This window comes from Astatotilapia calliptera, chromosome 16, assembly GCF_964374335.1.
Source record: "Astatotilapia calliptera chromosome 16, fAstCal68.1, whole genome shotgun sequence".
NCBI lineage: Eukaryota > Metazoa > Chordata > Actinopteri > Cichliformes > Cichlidae > Astatotilapia > Astatotilapia calliptera.
In genome coordinates, this window is record NC_137437.1 from 10,582,212 (window position 1) to 10,589,953 (window position 7,742).

A 7,742-nucleotide genomic window follows, 5' to 3' on the forward strand; every position below is an offset into this window, starting at 1 on the left:
AACGGAATTTGAATGAAAACAACGGAATTAGAATGTACAGAACAGGGTTTGAATGAAAACAACGGAATTTGAATGAAAACAATGGAATTAGAATGAACAGAACAGAATTTGAATCAAAACAATGTAATTTGAATGAAAACAACAGAATTAGAATGTACAGAACAGAGACTGAAAGAAAACAACGGAATTAGAATGAACAGAACAGAATTTGAATGAAAACAATGGAAGCTTAAAACAAACAACAGAATTAGAATGAAAACAGCGGAATTTGAATGAAAACAACGGAATTAGAATGTACAGAACAGAATTTAAATCAAAACAACGAATTTAAATGAAAACAACAGAATTAGAATGAAAACAACGGAATTTGAATGAAAACAACGGAATTAGAATGTACAGAACACGGTTTGAATGAAAACAACGGAATTTGAATGAAAACAACAGAATTAGAATGTACAGAACAGAGACTGAATGAAAACAACGGAATTAGAATGAACAGAACAGAATTTAAATCAAAACAACGGAATTTGAATGAAAACAATGGAATTAGAATGAACAGAACAGAATTTGAATCAAAACAATGTAATTTGAATGAAAACAACAGAATTAGAATGTACAGAACAGAGACTGAATGAAAACAACGGAATTAGAATGAACAGAACAGAATTTGAATGAAAACAATGGAAGCTTAAAACAAACAACAGAATTAGAATGAAAACAGCGGAATTTGAATGAAAACAACGGAATTAGAATGTACAGAACAGTATTTAAATCAAAACAACGAATTTAAATGAAAACAACAGAATTAGAATGAAAACAACGGAATTTGAATGAAAACAACGGAATTAGAATGTACAGAACAGGGTTTGAATGAAAACAACGGAATTTGAATGAAAACAACAGAATTAGAATGTACAGAACAGAGACTGAAAGAAAACAACGGAATTAGAATGAACAGAACAGAATTTGAATGAAAACAATGGAAGTTTAAAACAAACAACAGAATTAGAATGAAAACAGCGGAATTTGAATGAAAACAACGGAATTAGAATGTACAGAACAGAATTTAAATCAAAACAACGAATTTAAATGAAAACAACAGAATTTGAATGATAACTATGGAAGTTTAAAACAAACAACAGAATTAGAATGAAAACAACGGAATTTGAATGAAAACAATGGAAGCTTAAAATAAAAACAGAATTAGAATGAAAACAACGGAATTTGAATGAAAACAACGGAATTAGAATGTACAGAACAGGGTTTGAATGAAAACAACAGAATTTGAATGATAACTATGGAAGTTTAAAACAAACAACAGAATTAGAATGAAAACAACGGAATTTGAATGAAAACAATGGAAGTTTAAAACAAACAACAGAATTAGAATGAAAACAACGGAATTTGAATGAAAACAATGGAAGCTTAAAATAAAAACAGAATTAGAATGAAAACAACGGAATTTGAATGAAAACAACGGAATTAGAATGTACAGAACAGGGTTTGAATGAAAACAACAGAATTTGAATGATAACTATGGAAGTTTAAAACAAACAACAGAATTAGAATGAAAACAACGGAATTTGAATGAAAACAATGGAAGTTTAAAACAAACAACAGAATTAGAATGAAAACAACGGAATTTGAATGAAAACAACGGAATTAGAATGTGCAGAACAGGGTTTGAATGAAAACAACGGAATTTGAATGAAAACAACGGAATTAGAATGTACAGAACAGGGTTTGAATGAAAACAACGGAATTTGAATGAAAACAATGGAATTAGAATGAACAGAACAGAATTTGAATCAAAACAATGTAATTTGAATGAAAACAACAGAATTAGAATGTACAGAACAGAGACTGAAAGAAAACAACGGAATTAGAATGAACAGAACAGAATTTGAATGAAAACAATGGAAGCTTAAAACAAACAACAGAATTAGAATGAAAACAGCGGAATTTGAATGAAAACAACGGAATTAGAATGTACAGAACAGAATTTAAATCAAAACAACGAATTTAAATGAAAACAACAGAATTAGAATGAAAACAACGGAATTTGAATGAAAACAACAGAATTAGAATGTACAGAACAGAGACTGAATGAAAACAACGGAATTAGAATGAACAGAACAGAATTTAAATCAAAACAACGGAATTTGAATGAAAACAATGGAATTAGAATGAACAGAACAGAATTTGAATCAAAACAATGTAATTTGAATGAAAACAACAGAATTAGAATGTACAGAACAGAGACTGAAAGAAAACAACGGAATTAGAATGAACAGAACAGAATTTGAATGAAAACAATGGAAGTTTAAAACAAACAACAGAATTAGAATGAAAACAACGGAATTAGAATGTACAGAACAGGGTTTGAATGAAAACAACGGAATTTGAATGAAAACAATGGAATTAGAATGAACAGAACAGAATTTGAATCAAAACAACGAATTTAAATGAAAACAACAGAATTTGAATGATAACTATGGAAGTTTAAAACAAACAACAGAATTAGAATGAAAACAACGGAATTAGAATGAACAGAACAGAATTTGAATCAAAACAATGTAATTTGAATGAAAATAACAGAATTAGAATGTACAGAACAGAGACTGAAAGAAAACAACGGAATTAGAATGAACAGAACAGAATTTGAATGAAAACAATGGAAGCTTAAAACAAACAACAGAATTAGAATGAAAACAGCGGAATTTGAATGAAAACAACGGAATTAGAATGTACAGAACAGAATTTAAATCAAAACAACGAATTTAAATGAAAACAACAGAATTAGAATGAAAACAACAGAATTTGAATGAAAACAACGGAATTAGAATGTACAGAACAGGGTTTGAATGAAAACAACGGAATTTGAATGAAAACAATGGAATTAGAATGAACAGAACAGAATTTGAATCAAAACAATGTAATTTGAATGAAAACAACAGAATTAGAATGTACAGAACAGAGACTGAAAGAAAACAACGGAATTAGAATGAACAGAACAGAATTTGAATGAAAACAATGGAAGCTTAAAACAAACAACAGAATTAGAATGAAAACAGCGGAATTTGAATGAAAACAACGGAATTAGAATGTACAGAACAGAATTTAAATCAAAACAACGAATTTAAATGAAAACAACAGAATTAGAATGAAAACAACGGAATTTGAATGAAAACAACGGAATTAGAATGTACAGAACAGGGTTTGAATGAAAACAACGGAATTTGAATGAAAACAACAGAATTAGAATGTACAGAACAGAGACTGAATGAAAACAACGGAATTAGAATGAACAGAACAGAATTTAAATCAAAACAACGGAATTTGAATGAAAACAATGGAATTAGAATGAACAGAACAGAATTTGAATCAAAACAATGTAATTTGAATGAAAACAACAGAATTAGAATGTACAGAACAGAGACTGAAAGAAAACAACGGAATTAGAATGAACAGAACAGAATTTGAATGAAAACAATGGAAGTTTAAAACAAAAAACAGAATTAGAATGAAAACAACGGAATTAGAATGTACAGAACAGGGTTTGAATGAAAACAACGGAATTTGAATGAAAACAATGGAATTAGAATGAACAGAACAGAATTTGAATCAAAACAACGAATTTAAATGAAAACAACAGAATTTGAATGATAACTATGGAAGTTTAAAACAAACAACAGAATTAGAATGAAAACAACGGAATTTGAATGAAAACAATGGAAGTTTAAAACAAACAACAGAATTAGAATGAAAACAACGGAATTAGAATGAACAGAACAGAATTTGAATCAAAACAATGTAATTTGAATGAAAACAACAGAATTAGAATGTACAGAACAGAGACTGAAAGAAAACAACGGAATTAGAATGAACAGAACAGAATTTGAATGAAAACAATGGAAGCTTAAAACAAACAACAGAATTAGAATGAAAACAGCGGAATTTGAATGAAAACAACGGAATTAGAATGTACAGAACAGAATTTAAATCAAAACAACGAATTTAAATGAAAACTACAGAATTAGAATGAAAACAACGGAATTTGAATGAAAACAACGGAATTAGAATGTACAGAACAGGGTTTGAATGAAAACAACGGAATTTGAATGAAAACAATGGAATTAGAATGAACAGAACAGAATTTGAATCAAAACAATGTAATTTGAATGAAAACAACAGAATTAGAATGTACAGAACAGAGACTGAAAGAAAACAACGGAATTAGAATGAACAGAACAGAATTTGAATGAAAACAATGGAAGCTTAAAACAAACAACAGAATTAGAATGAAAACAGCGGAATTTGAATGAAAACAACGGAATTAGAATGTACAGAACAGAATTTAAATCAAAACAACGAATTTAAATGAAAACAACAGAATTAGAATGAAAACAACGGAATTAGAATGAAAACAACGGAATTAGAATGTACAGAACAGGGTTTGAATGAAAACAACGGAATTTGAATGAAAACAATGGAATTAGAATGAACAGAACAGAATTTGAATCAAAACAACGAATTTAAATGAAAACAACAGAATTTGAATGATAACTATGGAAGTTTAAAACAAACAACAGAATTAGAATGAAAACAACGGAATTAGAATGAACAGAACAGAATTTGAATCAAAACAATGTAATTTGAATGAAAACAACAGAATTAGAATGTACAGAACAGAGACTGAATGAAAACAACGGAATTAGAATGAACAGAACAGAATTTGAATGAAAACAATGGAAGCTTAAAACAAACAACAGAATTAGAATGAAAACAGCGGAATTTGAATGAAAACAACGGAATTAGAATGTACAGAACAGAATTTAAATCAAAACAACGAATTTAAATGAAAACAACAGAATTAGAATGAAAACAACGGAATTTGAATGAAAACAACGGAATTAGAATGTACAGAACAGGGTTTGAATGAAAACAACGGAATTTGAATGAAAACAATGGAATTAGAATGAACAGAACAGAATTTGAATCAAAACAATGTAATTTGAATGAAAACAACAGAATTAGAATGTACAGAACAGAGACTGAAAGAAAACAACGGAATTAGAATGAACAGAACAGAATTTGAATGAAAACAATGGAAGCTTAAAACAAACAACAGAATTAGAATGAAAACAGCGGAATTTGAATGAAAACAACGGAATTAGAATGTACAGAACAGAATTTAAATCAAAACAACGAATTTAAATGAAAACAACAGAATTAGAATGAAAACAACGGAATTTGAATGAAAACAACGGAATTAGAATGTACAGAACACGGTTTGAATGAAAACAACGGAATTTGAATGAAAACAACAGAATTAGAATGTACAGAACAGAGACTGAATGAAAACAACGGAATTAGAATGAACAGAACAGAATTTAAATCAAAACAACGGAATTTGAATGAAAACAATGGAATTAGAATGAACAGAACAGAATTTGAATCAAAACAATGTAATTTGAATGAAAACAACAGAATTAGAATGTACAGAACAGAGACTGAATGAAAACAACGGAATTAGAATGAACAGAACAGAATTTGAATGAAAACAATGGAAGCTTAAAACAAACAACAGAATTAGAATGAAAACAGCGGAATTTGAATGAAAACAACGGAATTAGAATGTACAGAACAGAATTTAAATCAAAACAACGAATTTAAATGAAAACAACAGAATTAGAATGAAAACAACGGAATTTGAATGAAAACAACGGAATTAGAATGTACAGAACAGGGTTTGAATGAAAACAACGGAATTTGAATGAAAACAACAGAATTAGAATGTACAGAACAGAGACTGAAAGAAAACAACGGAATTAGAATGAACAGAACAGAATTTGAATGAAAACAATGGAAGTTTAAAACAAACAACAGAATTAGAATGAAAACAGCGGAATTTGAATGAAAACAACGGAATTAGAATGTACAGAACAGAATTTAAATCAAAACAACGAATTTAAATGAAAACAACAGAATTTGAATGATAACTATGGAAGTTTAAAACAAACAACAGAATTAGAATGAAAACAACGGAATTTGAATGAAAACAATCGAAGCTTAAAATAAAAACAGAATTAGAATGAAAACAACGGAATTTGAATGAAAACAACGGAATTAGAATGTACAGAACAGGGTTTGAATGAAAACAACAGAATTTGAATGATAACTATGGAAGTTTAAAACAAACAACAGAATTAGAATGAAAACAACGGAATTTGAATGAAAACAATGGAAGTTTAAAACAAACAACAGAATTAGAATGAAAACAACGGAATTTGAATGAAAACAACGGAATTAGAATGTGCAGAACAGGGTTTGAATGAAAACAACGGAATTTGAATGAAAACAACGGAATTAGAATGTACAGAACAGGGTTTGAATGAAAACAACGGAATTTGAATGAAAACAATGGAATTAGAATGAACAGAACAGAATTTGAATCAAAACAATGTAATTTGAATGAAAACAACAGAATTAGAATGTACAGAACAGAGACTGAAAGAAAACAACGGAATTAGAATGAACAGAACAGAATTTGAATGAAAACAATGGAAGCTTAAAACAAACAACAGAATTAGAATGAAAACAGCGGAATTTGAATGAAAACAACGGAATTAGAATGTACAGAACAGAATTTAAATCAAAACAACGAATTTAAATGAAAACAACAGAATTAGAATGAAAACAACGGAATTTGAATGAAAACAACAGAATTAGAATGTACAGAACAGAGACTGAATGAAAACAACGGAATTAGAATGAACAGAACAGAATTTAAATCAAAACAACGGAATTTGAATGAAAACAATGGAATTAGAATGAACAGAACAGAATTTGAATCAAAACAATGTAATTTGAATGAAAACAACAGAATTAGAATGTACAGAACAGAGACTGAAAGAAAACAACGGAATTAGAATGAACAGAACAGGGTTTGAATGAAAACAACGGAATTTGAATGAAAACAATGGAATTAGAATGAACAGAACAGAATTTGAATCAAAACAACGAATTTAAATGAAAACAACAGAATTTGAATGATAACTATGGAAGTTTAAAACAAACAACAGAATTAGAATGAAAACAACGGAATTAGAATGAACAGAACAGAATTTGAATCAAAACAATGTAATTTGAATGAAAATAACAGAATTAGAATGTACAGAACAGAGACTGAAAGAAAACAACGGAATTAGAATGAACAGAACAGAATTTGAATGAAAACAATGGAAGTTTAAAACAAACAACAGAATTAGAATGAAAACAACGGAATTAGAATGTACAGAACAGGGTTTGAATGAAAACAACGGAATTTGAATGAAAACAATGGAATTAGAATGAACAGAACAGAATTTGAATCAAAACAACGAATTTAAATGAAAACAACAGAATTTGAATGATAACTATGGAAGTTTAAAACAAACAACAGAATTAGAATGAAAACAACGGAATTTGAATGAAAACAATGGAAGTTTAAAACAAACAACAGAATTAGAATGAAAACAACGGAATTTGAATGAAAACAACGGAATTAGAATGTGCAGAACAGGGTTTGAATGAAAACAACGGAATTTGAATGAAAACAACGGAATTAGAATGTACAGAACAGGGTTTGAATGAAAACAACGGAATTTGAATGAAAACAATGGAATTTGAATGAACAGAACAGAATTTGAATCAAAACAATGTAATTTGAATGAAAACAACAGAATTAGAATGTACAGAAC